This window comes from Rhinolophus sinicus, chromosome 18, assembly GCF_057876585.1.
Source record: "Rhinolophus sinicus isolate RSI-liver-muscle chromosome 18, RSI-T2T, whole genome shotgun sequence".
Classification (NCBI taxonomy): domain Eukaryota; kingdom Metazoa; phylum Chordata; class Mammalia; order Chiroptera; family Rhinolophidae; genus Rhinolophus; species Rhinolophus sinicus.
This window is the reverse complement of record NC_142518.1, coordinates 105,808,626-105,825,724: the sequence shown is the minus strand read 5'-3', so window position 1 is coordinate 105,825,724 and position 17,099 is coordinate 105,808,626.

Genomic DNA, 17,099 nt, shown 5'->3' with positions numbered 1-17,099 from the left:
CTAATAAAAATAAAAAATCAGCCATGGGAATATAAATGTACAGCATGGGGAATACAGTCAAATATTGTGATAGTGTGGTACAGTATCAGATGGTTGCTGGACTTATCATGGTGATCATTTATTTAGGTCAAAACTGTAAACTCACAGTGGGAGTCCACTTACTATTTAACCATTTGTTTATGAAACTTTGTCTCCGTGTTATGTATTTGTTTCAAGGTCTGATATTATCATGTTATAGGTTTAGGATATTTCCATATCCAATTCTTCAACAGAAGAGTTACACCCTGTGTTATTTTCATGCTGCCAGGTGGAGAAGTTAGTGCCTGTGTTAAGTCCACTCAGTTTCTGAGGTTGCCAAAGGTACATTTTATAAGAACACTTCTTGTTTCCAATCAGAAAACAGTCAGTGAATATTTATTGAGTGCTTTCACCATGCCAAGAGTGATAACAAAAACATTTGGTAATTTATGGTGTAAGTGTTTGAAAGCAAGGACATAAGGTGTTTACTGTCTTGTATGAGATTATGTTGAGAACGCAATTAGATACAGAAAGAAGAGAGAAGGTTGGCTTCATTTTCTGACAGAGGATGAAAAAAACTGACAGGAGCTCTCTAGAGAGATGACAGGTAAAGGAAATGCCAGAAACATTACTGAGGGAGTAGAAATCTCCAGGCTTGAGGCTGATTGGAAAGGAAAGGATATTATACATAACCTAATTAATTTAATGCATCCTTAATTAGGTTAAGGGAGAGGCTACGTTTTAAAGGTTCAAAGATATTTAGAAATGGGGGCTTAGTTTATACTCACAGTTGAGAGGAGTAACAGCCTTACCAACAATTCTAAAGGAAACAAAGAAAAAAAACGAGGATATTAAATAGCTTATTATTATTTTGTATATTTGATTATCTCATGTTGAAACAGGTGTAAAAGTAGTTTTTACCTATAAGGCTTCTTTTATTAATTCATGTATTGGTGAAGCCATTCTTAGGCTTATATACATGTTGGAGTTTATAAATAGCTGGATTTCTGGTATAAATTGACAGTCTCCTGTCACTTGTGCGAACTGCTTCAGAAAACAGGTTTTGTGTGAATTCCCCGAGTGCCCAGACTACTCTGTCAGAGCTGCTGAGGCTCTAGACACTTGCAGAGCCCTGGTGGCAGCACTGCCAGGGACCCTGGGGTTAGCATTTATAGTTAAATAGTACTAATCTGGGTTTCAACTGAGGCACAACCCCACTAAAAGAGGAAGTAGGTTTTCACTGTGACCTCCATGTCAGGGATTTCAGGCTGTATGCACCGTGACATTTTTGAGTTCTGCACCCTTTCAGTTTTCTAACCAGAGAGATGAGCAGTAACTGTGCAGCCATGCAGACAGAACTTCTGTTGATGGAAAAACAGTTGGAAAAGCAAACTCATCCTTATAGGTTGTTTCCATCCTCAAACGGCCACTGGGTCCCAGTGCATCACTCTTATTACCCACCAGCCTCTGCTCCTGCATCACTGCTCATTGCAAATCACTCCTTAGTCATAAAGCTCCCCCTTCCAGGTAACTAGTCCCAGAATTTGTTTTATATTTTCAGGTGACTGTTTAATAAGGTTTTCCTTATTAAACATATTCTGAACTTTCTTTCAATCAGCAATTTAAAAACCATTATTTAAAAAACCAACCTTTTATCATTTCCTTATACACTTTCAGTTTTACCCCTCCCTTAGCCCTTTACCTTTAAAGTTTAATTTTCATATTATGTCTTCCTATGCACTCTGTACCTTATTCTTGATATTTAAATTGTAAAATTATAATTAAGAGATTCTAAATGATGTAAATGTTCATGTTTTAGTTAAATGTATTTTCAAACCAAGACTTTTTATCTAACATTGATTCTGATTTTTGTGTTTCCAATACAGGATATTAATTTCCACCAAACATGAACTTAGAACCTGAAGTTCATGGAGGAAATGATTGTCACAACTTTTTTGTTTACATGTACAAACATCCCATAAGAACCATACACTTGGGGGAGGGGGCAATTACCCCATTACGCCAAGTGTCAGATGTCACATCTAGTCAATGGAATGGTACTGTATCCTGGGACCCCCGCCCCCCCAATCTCAGGAAGACAAGAACTATATAGATTGTTGTGAGGTTGAACTGAGATGAAATGAAAAACAGCAAACCTTTCGTCTGGCTCACAGTGAAAGCTCAAAACTGGCAGCTCCCTTCTCCTCCTCTTCACATCAATCTTTTGGTCCTATAAAGGATCCATTATTAAAAATCTAGCAAGATATAAAACTGAAAAAAATATTTTTCTGAATCCCTTCTAGGAAGTTGGCATATTCTAGAGACTGGTATAAAATTAAATATTGCCTCTTACTGATGGGTGAATATTCACTAGAATGAGTTCCCTTTGGTGGTCGTGTTCCCCACCTTATACTATCACAAAAAGCATCTGTCTCTTCCTCTGATTTTGTCACTGTCTGATCATACTTTAGTGCATAGAATAATCAAGAATTCACGCCCCCCGACCCCCAAAAAAGAATGTATTATTTAAGAAAAAGTCAGCAGTGTTATACTGTGAAATGACAGACCTGGGTACTTATGTTGGTTCCACCACTGACAAGCTGGGTGACTTTGGGCAAGTCATGTCCATTCTGTGCCTCAGGTACCTCCTGGGGACAATAGTGATAATTAGAATTGTCCTTACATTATAGTTGTCACTAGGTTCAAACTAGATAGCACTTATAAATACACCCTGGAAGCTAGAAAGCATGGTAAACATGAGTGCCGTAATTGTAGACTTTCAAAATACTGCAATGTTTGACATGACAGCATCCTCATTCCTGAGTCTGATTTCTGGTAGCTGATGTAGTACCAGCCACATTCACCTCTTCACCTTGAATTAGGAAGTTTTCAAAAAGAAATCATACCTTACTCAATGATTCCTAAGTGATACAAACATCCCTCGTACATTTTGAGAGCATCAATACAGATACCCAGTGCTCACTTCAGCATATTTGCCCACATTACAAAGCCCCCACAATCGGCCATCTTGTCTGTCTGCCATTTGTTTTACAGCCTGGACAGCTTTTCACTATTTCAGGAAATATACAAGCATATAATCAGCAGAGTGGCAGTAAATTGGAACTCTCTGCTACAGCTGGGGTTTCATCTCCTCCTCTCCCTGAGGCTGTGCAAGGTCATTCCAGTTCTTTCCTTGCCTGGAAAGGATAGTAAAATTATGGATGCATTTTCAGTGGTCATAGCAAGGGATGCATGTAACCACCAGTCAGAAAAAAAAGTTCAAAACTATGTCTTGGTCTTAGTTAATTACGTGGCCTAATAGGGTGAGACAGAGTTACAGAAAAATCCAAGAGGGGACTACATTAGAACTCCGCTCTGTAATGTCAATAAGAGACATCAGAAAATTCTAGTTACAACTCAAGTCAAGCAGACATTATATTTTCTAAGGGGCTTTCATAATAGATGCCCATTCCAAGATTACTTCATCATTAATGCCTGACATAGCATCTGGCACTTAGAAAGCAACATGGTGTAGTAAAAAGAACACAGAACACTGAAAAGACAAAGAGAAGCAAGATTTCTACCCCTGGATCTGTTCTAGGAGAACTGTGTTACCTGGGGGCATGGAGGCACTTGATAACTATTTGTTTTCTAATAAATGCATTATACAAAATACCAGAAACAGATGTCCCTGTGAATCATAAGGAAAAGAGAAGCATAATGATTCTCAGTGCTCTCAAGTATGAAACTACAAGCATACATATAAAGAAAAAGACAGAATAATCTTCTAGGCAGAGGGGAAAATATGTGCAGATTCGTTGAGAACTAGAATAGGATAGTGTGTTCTTACTAGTTCATACCCTGAGTGAATGGCAGGGGCAGGGGGTGTAATTGGAGAACTGGAGAAAAGGCAGAATACATATGGGAGAGGTGGATTGTGTTTCATTTTGTGTACTGTTTTAAGGCCTTTGCCGTTCACCCTATGGTCAGGTCAGTTGGGAGGCTGGGCTGGGTGTAGCAGGGAAAGACGGCTATGGTGAGAGCTAGTATTTAGAAAAATATTACTCCCATGACAATGTGAAAGATGGATTGGTTATGGGGGCCATGGAGGGGATGGGGTCGTGGAGAGACTCGAGGGAGATGAAAATCGGGTTAAGAGGAGCTTGCAATAAACAAGGCAAAAGATACTAACGTCTTGAATAATAACTCTCGTCAGAGGACAAATGTTGTTTGTGAAGTTTTCTAGGCTACCACCCCCTGCTCTCTTGGTTTCTTCTTCCTCTCCTTCCTCCCCCACACCATTCACTCTCCTCCTTTCCCCTTCTGAAGCCCAAGGAGTCTTCCTTTCTGAGAGACGATGAGTGGATCTATATTATAGAAATCAGAAGAGTTCACAATGGAACAAAGAAAGATTTTTTGGTTTACTTGTTTGTGTTTAATCATGTTGAGTCAGATTTGGAGTTAGAGAGAGAATTTGGACATGGAAAAGACTCTGGAGCAGATAGAAGTACAAGGGAATTAAGGAGTGTAAGAAGGAGATTGTAAGGTACAGTACTACGGAGTGGGAGTTAGACCTCACATCGAGACTCCACAAGAGATGATAGTAAAGAATAAAATTATTTTAAAATCTTGGGCTGCTGAACTATGCTGCTTACAAGATCAGACGATGTGCACCAACAGATCCATTTCTTGAATGCCTTCTGTCTCCACTCTACTGGGTGTTACACACAGTCTACATGTGAGGATCACCATTTTACAGATGAATACACTGAAGATAAAAGGTTCAGTAACCTTGCCAGGGTAACATGGAGCAGGAGTCTGAGTAACAGAGCAGGAGTCTGATCCTGTGGCTTACGCTCTTTTCGCTTTGCTTCCCAGGCTGTCAAAGGTAGTTTTCACAAGGTAAGTTGACAGGTGATGAGGTAACTTATCACTGTCTTTCCTCTCAGCCACGATGCCCTCCAAGCCCGGGGTGAGGCAGACACAATAAGAATGGTGAGGAGGGAACAGATTTAAAAGACACTTGGAGGCAAAACTGACAGAATTGGGTAATCTGTGGCTTGTTAGAGGTGTGGGTGAGTAGGACACAGAAGATTTTTCTGAGGTAGATGGTGAGGCTATAGTCCAATGTTCAGAAGGGAAGGGGAACAACAGCCTGGGGTGTGACAGAGAAAATGAGAGTTTAGGCCTGAGGCACTGAAAATCCCGAGCGTGTCCAGGTAGAGATGACCCAAAGGAACTTGTAAGTACAGAACTTGAATTAAGATGATGGCTGGGGCTGGAGATATTGATTCTGGAGCATCTACATCCAGATTAGAATGATTTTAATTGGATTGCATGAGACCACTCAGGAAGAGGACTACAGATTTCTGGTAAAAATAAACCTCCTCACCATCCTCACTGAACCTTTCAGCTATAGCCTTTACCTAACACAAAATAATTATAATAATATTTGATAGAGAAAATATTTCTTATTTCTGTGGCATAATTAATGTTAGCACTGCTTTTGACATAAGAAAAGTAAGTTTAATGGAGACAGAAGGTATATAAGATATGGGAGGCTCCTTTTGAATCTGTTGGCGCACATCATCTGATTTTGTAAATTAAAGTTACCACTGCTTTTAACATAAAACTAGGGAACAGAGAGGATAATTTATGACAATCCACAGAGCTAATTATGAAGCCTGACAGTTAAGTTCACAAACTCATCCTAGAAAAAGTGCTGCATAGTTCATTGCTAAATACCACTACGGTCACCTTTGAAGTACCCCCCTTGGGAAGCTGTGCACCGATGCCAGCGCCTAGTCCACCCTTCAAAGCAATTTTGGAACTCTTTTTCTGGAATGCCCATCAGAGCTGTCATCGTATTACCCTTGATGTCCTGAATGTCATCAAAATGTCTTCCTTTCAATAGTTCCTTTATCTTCGGGTAAAGAAGTCACTGGGGGCCAGATCAGGTGAGTAGGCAGGGTATTCCAATACAGTTATTTGTTGACTGGCTAAAAACTCCCTCACAGACAGTGCCGTGTGAGCTGGTGCATTGTCGTGATGCAAGAGCCATGAATTGTTGGCGAAACGTTCAGGTCGTCTAACTTTTTCACGCAGCGTTTTCAGCACTTCCAAATAGTAAACTTGGTTCACTGTTTGTCCAGTTGGTACAAATTCATAATGAATAATCCCTTTTATATCAAAAAAGGTTAGCAGCATGGTTGCAACAAATTCGGGAACTTAATTGTCACACCTTATATTAACTGAACTGGGAACTGAAACTAGACAGTTTGTCCACAGAGCCTGTACTCTTAAACACCAAAAGGCGGTTCTTCCCAATCACCAACAGCTGATGAGATGCACTCATGAATATCAGTGTTCTTTTCTTGACAATTTAGAGAGCAAATTAGGAAACTCCCAAGTTCCTTACTTTTCATGTTCATCTCTGGTCATTCCTATGACATAGGCTACCCCACAACACATTAGAAGCCCAAATAAAAGACAGAATAAATAAGAGTTAGTTGGAGACAGTGTCCAAGGAGACTTAGTAACTGGAAAGTTCATTGTTCAACAAATACCAGGACTCTGCTATATACCATGTTTCCCTGAAAATAAGACCTAACCGGACAATCAGCTATAATGCGTATTTTAGAGCAAAAATTAACATAAGACTTGATATTATATTATATTATATTATATTATATTATATTATATTATTATATTATATTATACCCTGTCTTATATTAAAGTAAAATAAGACTGGGTCTTATATTAATTTTTGCTCCAAAAGACGCATTAGAGCTGATTGTCCGGCTAGGTCTTACTTTCGGGAAACATGGAAGATAAGTCATGTTCATATATATTATAGATACAGTTTTGCTATATGGCTCTTAGATGTGGAAGTCAAGCTCTGGAGCAGTGGTTCTCAGCCCTGGTAGAATCCCCTAAGGAAGTTTTCAAAAATACTGATGCCCATACCCCATAAAAGACTCATTATATCAAAATCTCTGAGTGTCGGGCTCAAGCATAGGTACTTTTAAAAAACTTTCCAGGTGATTTTAATGTGAAAACAGAGGTGAGTGTCAGTCAGTGGGATTTATTTGACTTGCGTTGTGGATATTTACTGCAGAAACCCAAGAGATGATATAGAAATCATATTCATATAACTTTATTTGGCAACCTTGATAAATCCTGGGGGAGGGGGGAACAGTTGCAACTTTATTTGCCCTAGAAGAAACAGAAACAAATAAATACAGTATTTGATTCTGAAATATTATTGTTACATGGATTCATAAAAGGACCTTGTGCAGCTACAAAATTACCAACTATAAAATTAGACTCCTCAATCCTCAGAGCAAATGGAATCTTAGTCCCTAAGTGCAGCAGTGTTGGTACATAATGACTGTTATTAGTTTCATCTTTATACTACAAAATATTTCACTTGCACTAGTTATTAGGCCTTAGCAATGCATTCTGTCTCCATCGCTCTTTTAAACTCCATGTGATATTTATTTTATAGTCATCATCTGTGATATAACCATGACAGGCGGTACTTATGGAAACATGATAAGCATGTTTGCCATCTCTGCCTAGTGAATGATTTATTCAGAGGTCCTATTCTGAACTTAAATTCCTTTGGAATTGCTAGAGAATCAGATTTGCTTCATTGCAAATAGAATAAGAATGCCTCCCCGAGTTTAAATCACTCCTCAAAATTCTTATCTTGAATATGTAAATGTCCCAGGATGTTAGTGGGGACTTGGCCCGCCCAGGATCTTCCAATGATAATCAGTTAAGTGGGTAGATTTCATGGTAAGTATCTTTACAGCAATAAAAAAAATCTGAAACACACACACACACAAAAAACAAAAAACAAACAAACAGAAAAAAAAAAAAAAAAACAGAGGTGGCCACTAGACTGCTTTTTTTGCCCTAAATCCAGACCTTAATCTCAAATCTTGTCTTTTTTGAAGAGAAAAGGCTAGTCTAAGAAACACCTGTCAGTGCCAGGAGGATAGCAGTCAAAGAGAATAAGAAAGAATTTTGCCTGCAATGACTAGAGCCGAGCTAATCAAATCTCCAGACATGTGAGAAGAGAAAGAGAATGTAGAAGATAAGAGAGAAATGCCAGAACCTGTAGAATTTGGGGTAGCTGGCCCTAAGTCCCTCTCAGTTTCAAGCTCAGCCTCATGAATAGAAGAGGAAGAAGGAAAAGAAGGCACATGATCTCACTGTTTTTGACGTCGCCTTCATCCTGGAATCAAATGCAAAGAGGTCAAATCCAAGTTCCCAAGATCTTTGAACAAGGCATATTTTTTCCACCCACTGTCATAAGAAACCAATTAGTACTCATGAATTTGATGGATTTAGATTAACATTCCTCTTTCTTAAAGGTGGAAGTAGAGGATGCTATAACCCTGGAGCAATAGTTCTCAAACAGGGACACTTGTTAACCTTGTGGACTCTGGATCCAGAACCTGATAGGGGTGGAACTTATCTATTTTTAAATTTTTATTAAATTTACTGGGGTGACAATTGTTAGTAAAGTTACATAGGTTTCAGGTGTACAATTCTGTATTACATCATCTATATATCACATTGTGTGTTCATCACCCAGAGTCAGTTCTCCTTCCATCACCATATATTTGATCCCCCTTTATCCCCCTCATCTCCTACCCCCCACCCCCTTACCATCTGGTAACCACTAAACTATTGTCTGTGTCTATGAGTTTTTGTTTCTTTGTTTGATTGTCTTGTTCCTTTGTTGCTTTCAGTTTCATATCCCACATATGAGTGAAATTATATGGTTCTTGACTTCTTCTGTCTGACTTACTTCCCTTAGCACGATAATCTCAAGATCCATCCATGTTGTCGCAAATAGCACTATTTCATCTTTTCTTTTCTTTCTCTTTCTTTTTTTCTTTCTTTCTTTCTTCTTTCTTTCTTTATTAGTTTCAGGTGTACAAAACAATGTAATAGTTAAACATTTATCATTTATATCCCTCACACAGTGATAACCCCCCTCCCCCATCTACTACGCCTCTGACATCGCACACAGCCATTAACATTTCCACTGTCTCTATTCCTAATGCTGTACTCTACTTCTAGTAACCATATATATATATATATATATATATATATATATATATATATATATATATATATAATTGTCATCTTTTCTTATGGCTGAGTAATATTTCATTGTGTATATGTACCACATCTTCTTTATTCAATCGTCCACTGAAGGACACTTTGGTTGTTTCCATGTCTTGGCCACCATGAGTAATGCTTCAATGAACACTGGGGTACATGTATCTTTATGGATAAATGTTTTCAGATTTTGGGGGTAGATACCCAGGAGAGGGATTTCTTGGTCATATAACAATTCTATTCTTAATGTTTTGAGGAACCTCCATATGTATTTTTTAGTAACGCCCTAATTATTCTGATACTCAGTCATGGTCCAGTTGTATTAGCCAGTACACCTAGGCAGGGAATGGTCTCTTTGCAAATGAATGAAATGTTAGTTCCAAAATTGCACAGGTGTGGGGGGGTTTCAACTGCATAGGAAATGTTTTCTTTAGAACTGATAAACATACAATTAATGTTAGACACAGAGGTGAAAATACACTGGATTCAATAAAATATAAAGACAGTCATTTCAGCTTTTAGAACTGGAGTTTAAAAATAGTGATTCTTGTCAACTTAATTATTCATAATTCACTGTGTAGGATCTTATAAAAATGTATAGACCTCCCACACCCTCAGTAAATAGTAGGAAGTTCAACATCAGCTATACAAATAAGCACTGGTAAAGGTGGGAAAGGGAAGAGCCTGTTCTGACCCTGAAATGTCTAGTTGTTCTCCTTCAGTCTTTCCCACAGTGACTTCCTTTATTAAATTAAAACCATATTTTCTTATCACTCCCATGTCACCGTTGATATTAATGTCCCATGATGTTTTCTATTACCTTAAGATCTTATTATCCTGCCAGTTTGAAGGCTACTCCTGGTTCTATTAAAACACTACAATCATTTTCTTATGCATTCGTTGGTTATGCAGTCCATTCGTTGGTTTTTAGCTTTTGCTCCTAATGCTTTTATGTTTCTAATTACTTCTTAATGGTTTAAGATCTTATTAATTTAGCTTTACTCCAGCTTTCAAAACATATCACCTTAACTTGTGCTCTTTCTAAATAACCATGTGATAGTCTTGGTCTGAAAAAAGAGCCCATACCCACCAGACTAATGATCATCCTCAAAGCACAAAAGAGCTACATTTAAGCAATGTTTTCTTCAAACAAACTGCTGTATCAATGGCCAAGGGATGTCTTGACCATCTACAGGACAGGTATTTTCTCAAATCACGTTTCTAGTGATTATTAGTCTTCTGTGATCTGAAACAAGGGTATATTCACTTCAATGGAATAATGGTGATCACGCTACTTTGCAAACATTTTGTTGGATAGCATTTTCTTATTTATATGGTTTTAGCAAAATCACAGTTATCCTTTTCATTATATAAGTTATACATTTTTCTTATGAAGAATTTGGAAAACTGGGAAAGGTGCAAAATTAAAAACTGAAAATCACTGTTTAACCAGCCACATTCCTATTGTGATAAGCACTGTGAATATATCTGTGCTTTTCCTCACCGTACTTTTTCTATGCACATATATAAAGCTTTAAAAAAAACAAAATTAAGGCGATCACTTATATGGTGATGGAAGGAGAACTGACTCTGGGTGGTGAAGACACAATGTGATACGCAGATGATGTAATACAGAATTGTACACCTGAAATCTACGTAACTTTACTAACCATTGTCACCCCAATAAACTTTAATTAAAAAACAAAAACAATATTAGGATCACACTACATATATTGCTGTATATCCTACTCTCCATTTCATATTGCATGCGAATTTAACTTTTCTTTATATTATTTTAAACTCAGAACTAAAGACTTGGCTTAATTGTATTCCTCAGTTCACTGAACTAAACCTACACATACTGATTTCTGACAAAGGGGCCAAGGTATCTCAAGGAGGTAAAATACTTTTTCCAACAAATGGTGCGGAAACAATTGGATATCCACTTAGAAAAAAAATTAACATTGATTCCTACTTCACAATATGTAAATTAATTGAAACAGATGACAGACCTAAAAGTAAAAGGCAAAACAAAACTTTCTTGAAGAATTCTTGGAAGAAAATCTTCACAACCTTGGCTAGGCATATTCCTTAGGCAGAACACGAAAAGCACAGACCAAAGGAAAAACTGGACAAACTGGACTTTATCAATATTAAAATCTTCTATTATTGGAAAGACATGCTTAAGAAAGTTAAAAGGCAAACAACACACTGGGAGAAAATATTCACTATATATTTCTGACAAAGAAGTAGTATCCACAATACATAGAGAATGACGATCATTCAATAAGTAGACCAAAAAAACACAATAAAAATGAATGAAGTATTTGAATGTGCACCTCATAAAAGAAGATATATGAATGATAAGCACATGAAAAGATGTTCAACATCACTAGTCATGAGGGAAATCCAAGTTAAACCCATAATGAGATACTTCTACACACTTATTAGAATGGCTAAAATTTGAAGACTGGCAATTCCAAATGTTGGTGAGAATGTGGAGCAACTGGAACTCTCATACATTTTGGGAATGGAAAAACCATTTGACAATTTTATATAAAGTTAAACATGCCGTTACCATACAGCTGAATAATTTTACTCCCAGATATTTACCCAAAAGAAAAGAAAATATATGTCCAAGCAAAGACTTGTTCATGAATTTTCATAGCAATTATTCAAAATAGCCAAAAGTGGAAACAAACCAAATTGTCCACCAAAAGGTAAATAAACCAACTTTGGTGAATCTATACAATGGAACACTACTCAGAAATAAAAAGAAATGAACCATCGATACCTGCAACAACATGACTGAATTTCAAAATAATTTGGATGAATGGAGTAAGCCAGAAAAAAAATACCTACTATATGATTCCATTTATATGAAATCTTAAACAGTCTAAAGTATAGTGAGAGAGAACAGATAAGTGGTTGCCTGGGACTGGATTTGAGGGAAGTGTATTGGCCTGCAAAGGATCATCAAGGAACTTGTTGATTTGATGGTGTCATTCTATACAACAAGACTCTCACCCATACCTGTCAGAATGGCCATCATCAATAAATCAACAAACAACAAGTGCTGGTGAGGATGTGGAGGAAAGGGAAACCTCGTCCACTGTTGGTGGAATTGCAGATTGGTGCAGCCACTATGGAAAACAGTGTGGAGGTTCCTCAAAAAATTAAAAACAGAACTACCTTATGACCTAGCAATTCCACTTCTGGGTATTTATCTGAAAAAATCCATAACACTAATTTGAAAAGATACATGCAACCGTATGTTCACTGCAGCGTTATTTACAATACCCAAGATATGGAAGCAACCTAAGTGCCCATCAATAGACAATTGGAAAAAGAAGAGGTGGCACATACTGGTATACAGAACGGAGTATTACTTGGCCATAAAAAAGAATGAAATTCTGCAATTTGTAACAACATTGATGGACATAGAGAGTATTATGCTAAGTGAAATAAGGCAGACAGAGAAATACAAATACCATATGATCTCACTTACATGTGGAATCTAAAGAACAAAATAAACAAACAAAACCAGAAAGAAACTTATACCATGTTTCCCCCAAAATAAGACCTAGCCGGATCATCAGTTCTAATGCATCTTTTGGAGCAAAAATTAATATAAGGCCCGGTCTTATTTTACTATAAGACCTTGTATTATATATAATATAATAATAATATAATATAATATAATATAATATAATATAATATAATATAATGTAATATAATATATACTGGATGTTATATTAATTTTTGCTCCAAAAGACGCATTAGAGGTGATGGTCTGGCTAGGTCTTATTCTCGTGGAAACACTGTAGCTACAGAAAACAAACTGATGGTTGCCAGAGGGGAGGAGTTGGGGATTGGGTGAAAAAGGAGAAGGGATTAAGAAGTACACATTAGTAGTTACAAAATAGTCACAGGGATGCAATATACAGCATAAGGAATATAGTAAATAACATTGTAGTAACTATGTATGGTGGCAGATGGGTAATAGACTTATTGGGGTGATCACTCTGTGAAGTATATAAATGTCTAACCACTATGTTGTACACCTAGAACTGATATAATATATGTCAACTGTAATTGAAAAACAAATTAATAAAAAAAGATTCTCAGTTGGAAAAAATATGTCTTATGAACAGCCCAAAGGTGCAGGATTATTTAAAATATTTTATCAGGTTGATGAATGAAACAAACTAGACCTTTTATAAAATAGAGGCACAGTAGATTTTAGAGAAGAAAAAACATAAGTAGAAAGGAAGTGTAAAATTGTAGGTGTGTATGCAAGTACGTATGTGCACACTTATGTATGTTTTCTGGAATAAAGTGGAGTTGTAAATTAGCAATGTGGTTATTAAATTAGCAATAGTGATTACACTGTAAACTAAGGGAAAGAAATATGAAAACAGCTACATCAGATGAATAATACTTGAGGCTTCTTGATAAGGAATGGTGAAATATATGCATATTAGAAATAACATAGAGGAAAATACATTCTAATGTCTTTGAAAGCAAAATAACAAGGCTTGATCTCTGCAACAGTGTAATTTTTCTGTATAATTCAAGAGAGCAAAAAAATGATTCATGTCTGAGATTGAAAATTCAAACTTACATCTGTCATCAGCGATGCCAAATAGTGTATAAATATGCTCTTAGGTGGGACAATCCACAAATGTCTCTATATTTGATAGTTCTCTTTTCCTGTTAAGGGATTTAAGGCAAGATCCTCAAATACCCTTTGGTGAAAAATATGACCATTGAGTGGAGAAAGGGAGTGAGTCCTACCACCTGTCACCAGAAAAATACATTACGAGGATTTTTCTCTCCTCAAAGAGAGAACATATTTTGGTTATTAAAAAGGATACATTGTATAATGTGGTATATAAAACTGAAAGCAACAAAAGAACAAGACAAATAAAGAAACAAAAACTCACAGACACAGACAACAGTTTAGTGGTTACCAGAGGGTAAGGGGGGATGGGGTTGGTAGATGAGGGTAAAGGGAATCAAATATATGGTGATGGAATGAGAACTGACTCTGGGTAGTGAACACACAATGTGATATATAGATGATGTAATACAGAATTGTACACTTGAAACCTATGTAATTTTATTATCCATTGTCACCCCAATAAATGTGAATTAAAAAAAAGATACATTGGTCAATAACACAGTTTACACCTAGGATGCCTCTGTAAACAGTGTACCATGAAATCTATGGTCATCTCTTATTTGAGATGGGCTTCCTTCTTTTATTAATGCAGTCTTTGTTGGCTTGCTGTTGTTTTGTTTTCCATTTTGGTATCATTTTTCTTTTACTATTTTGTTTGGCTCCCTCTTCTCTTGTTCAATCTCTACTACTCCTAGTAACCCTGATGGAAAAGCTAGCACATATCATCCTATATTTTTCTCCAAGTCCACATAATCATATATAAAGCTATCTTTGCATAATCATACAGAGAGGTAATTTTTATCACCATCTTATAAAGCTTGATTATATACACTTGGGTGTTGTTGTTGTTGTTGTTTTCCACTTAAAAATGCACCATGGAATGTCCCCAATTCACTACTCAGTACAGCTCTAAATCATTCTTTTTGATGGTTTTATAATAATCCACAGTGTGGATGATGGATAATTTATGAGTTAACCATTCCCGTATTGCTGGGGATTTACTTCATTTCCTAAACACACACACATATATACATCCTGATAAACTGGGGCTTTTCTGTCTGTGGGATAGAGTCACCAGGTGGAATGGAATCAAAGGGTACATGATTTTAAAAATTTTTAATAGATATGAAATGTCTTTATCAAAAGACTACAATAACCCATAGTTCATCAGTAATGTCTTAGAGTACTTATCGCTGCAGTCCACAATCCATAGACTTTAGTGTTATTTAAATTTTTGCCCATCTGATAGGAATAATGATATTTTATTTGCATTTTCCTGAGTTTAAACACTGTTCAGTCCATTTTCAGCAACGTGGATTTCCTCTTTTGCAGACAGCCTCTTCATTTCTTTGTACATTTTCTGCTAGATTCTTTACCTCCCTTCTGATTTGTAAGAATTCTTTATAGATTAAAGATATAACTACCTTCTGAACTCTGCGTGGCAGTCTTTGTTCTGGAAGTCTATTTATTTTAATTATAATTTTCCTTAACATTTACAAAACTTATATGACAAATGTCTGTGTTGTTTTCCTTTCACAGCCTCTGAGTTTATCATCTTATTTAAGATTTTGCTCATCCCTAGATTATACTCATAGTCTCCTAAATATTCTCGCAGAGTTTTCATTATCTTAATTTTTTTAACTTAAAAAAATTTTTTTTTCCAGGGCCCATCAGCAACAAGTCATTGTCCTTCAATCTAGTTGTGGAGGGTGCAGCTCAGCTCCAAGTCCAGTGGCCGTTTTCAGTCTTTAGTGGCAGGGGGCGCAGCCCACCATCCCATGCGGGAATTGAACTGGTGACTTTGTTGTTGAGAGCTCGCGCTCTAACCAACTGAGCCATGCGGCCACCCCTGTATTATCTTAATTTTTGACAGTTAACCATCTCAATCCACCTGGAATTTACTTTTATGTTTTGTATAAGATAGGGCTACCTTTTTATTTTCTTTTGGGTGGAGAACTAATTGTGCAAGCACCATTTGATGAATAATTCATAATTATCTCACTGAATTGAAATACTACTTTTGACATATATAAACTTCTCATATATGTTAGGATCTATTTCTGCTTTTTTATTTCTATACCAATATCACCAATATTCATTGAATGCTCCCCTTCAACTTTTGCTCCTAAAGAAATTTGAAATCCCTTTGAGGGCTCTAGTCTCCCTGTAGCCTTCGTCAAGTCTAACAGCTCCTTCATATGTTTGTACCACCAGGTCTGGAAGTAGAGGCGGTCTTTTACCTCCTTCTCATTGCTACATCCATTCCATTCTTCCTCCCTTCTGCTCAACACCTTTCAGGTTTGAATGTTGTCTCACCAGCCTCAAAAACCCATTACCCATCACTTGCAGGGTCATCTACTGATCCTGGGTCAATTTCCCTTATTCTTTTAAGATGTTTAGCTTCTGGATCACTGTCACTATTTCTAACCAATCAAGATTTTGCCCCACCCACCATCCCACCATCCCACATCCACTTCCTCAAACTTCTTTTGTTATACTCACCAATGATTTCCACAAACTAAATTCAATAGTCAATTCTTAGTCTGACCTTACTTTCCCTAGCAGCTGCAACTGATTAGTTAATTAGTTCCTGTATTGTGAAGCAGTTCATTATTCATTTGCCTTCCAGAACATTATCTGTAAATGATAGAAGACCTAAGGGCTCTCTCCCCACACCTGTTCTCTACCTTCTCTCACTTCCTTGGCCATTTCATTGTTTCATGGCTTTAAATACCAGTTACATGAGGACAACCCCCAAATTAAATCTCCAGCCCTCCTTCTGCCCTGAACTCAATATGCCTATCTTCAACTGTCTTCTAAACATTCTTACTTGTCTGGCTAATAATAAATAGCTTATTATTTATGCAGCAGTCAGGAACCAGGGAAAGAAACTGAAATCACACTAGCTAAGCAAAGAGGAGACAGTGAGTCAATCAAAACATCCCAGGGAAATGCCCCCCCAACTTATATTGTTGACTTATTATAAAAATACTATGTTACAGACTATGCATAGTCAATAACATTGTAATAACTTGGCAGGGTGACAGATTATTATTACACATAGTGTGGTGATCACATCGTAAGGTGTAAAAAAATGAAATCACTATGTTGTACACCTGAAACTAATTTACTACTGTATGCTAACTATAATAAGAACATTTTTAAGAAACGATAGCCATCATTTACTATGTGTCCGGTGTTTTGTATACATTAACTCATTTAATCCTTCTAACAACCATATGAGGCAGGTATTATTATT